The sequence below is a fragment of the Electrona antarctica genome (genome assembly GCF_951216825.1).
Source record: "Electrona antarctica genome assembly, chromosome: 2".
Lineage (NCBI taxonomy): Eukaryota > Metazoa > Chordata > Actinopteri > Myctophiformes > Myctophidae > Electrona > Electrona antarctica.
The window spans coordinates 50,271,108-50,272,682 of record NC_136807.1 but is presented as its reverse complement, the minus strand read 5'-3'; positions in this window follow the sequence as shown (position 1 = coordinate 50,272,682).

Genomic DNA, 1,575 nt, shown 5'->3' with positions numbered 1-1,575 from the left:
ATTTTTAATTCTTTTTTTAACGTTTATGTTTCTCTGGGACAACCTTTTGTGTTCGCTTCCGACGTGCTTTTGTTGGTTCAATCACTGTGTTGAGTTCTGTAGCTCCAGTTGCCCCCTCCGCTATTCATGTCAGTGGAAGTTGCTCAGTGGCGTTTTGAAGCACCCGGAAGGACCGTCTCAGAACGTCTACTTCCGCATTTGACCACCAAATTTTGGTGGTCAAATGCGGAAGTGCAACCGAGCACTCAATGTTAAAGCCCAGCTGCACGGGGTTTCCCGGTCATGAATCCACGGGTCCGCCTGTAGTCCCTCCTCTTACCACTAGGGCCCAGTGCTTCAACGTTGGAGTGCCTCACTGGCCCCTTGGGGTTAACACCATAGAGTAATACAAGGATAGAGACTGAACCGGAGCGACAGTCCCCCGCTATTAATTTCAGTGGAAGTTGCTCAGTGGCGCTTTGAAGAACCCGGAAGAACCGTCTACTTCCGTCTACTTCCGATTTGGGCACCAAGATTTGGTGCCCAAAATGCGGAAGTGCAAATGAGCGCTCAATGTTAAACCCCAGCTGCACAGGGTTTCTTCATCATAACTCCACGGGTCCGCCTGCAGTCCCTCCTCTGACCAGTAGGTGCCGAGTGCTTCAACGTTGGAGAGCCTCACTGGTTGGTTTTGTTAACACTTCTGCATTGTGGCCTTTCAGGGCTTAGGAGGCACTCCCATTGGCTGAGGCGGCATTTCAGTGTATGGGTTCAGACTCGGGGCAGCCAATCATGACTAGGTCCTCAAAGCCAACCCGAGGGAAAATAGGACAGGCTTCACCTGGCAAAAAAAGCGAAATAAGCTAAATAAACGTAGTATCATATAATTTCATTTTTCTCACAGAATCAAAGGTTCACTACAGTAGGCTACTACAGTACTACAGTGAGTAGTACAGTACCAGTACTGTGTGATTAGTACTTCTCTCCAGTACCATACAGTACTACAGTGCTACAGTGAGTATAGTACTTCTCTCCAGCACCTCTACAGTGCTACAGTAATTAGTGCTCGGGGTATTACCACGGGGTGTAAATATAGACGCGTGTAAGGGGATTACTGTACAATACCGCAGTCTGAGACGCATACGCCACACATTTGATGTTGGCCAATCCCTGCTTGGCATGTCTGCTATAGCTGCACACAGCAGACATGTCTGCTGTAGCTGCACACAGAAGATATGTCTGCTATAAAGCTGCACACATCACAACATGTCTGCTGTAGCTGCATGCATCACACAGCAGACATGTCTGCTACAGCTGCACGCATCACAACATCTGCTACAACTGCACACAGCAGACATGCCTGCTCTAGCTGCACACAGCAGACATGTCTGCTCTAGCTGCATGCATCACAACACAGCAGGCCCTTGCTTCCCTCACAGGTTGTTATTAGGGCTGTCAAACGATTACACATTTTGATCAGATTAATCACAGCACAAAAAAAAAACGAATCGCTGTCCAAAATATGCCATGTTCTTTTTCTGTATATTGTTGTGGGAATGAAAAGAGAAGGCGGATATATACATTGAACATACGTGT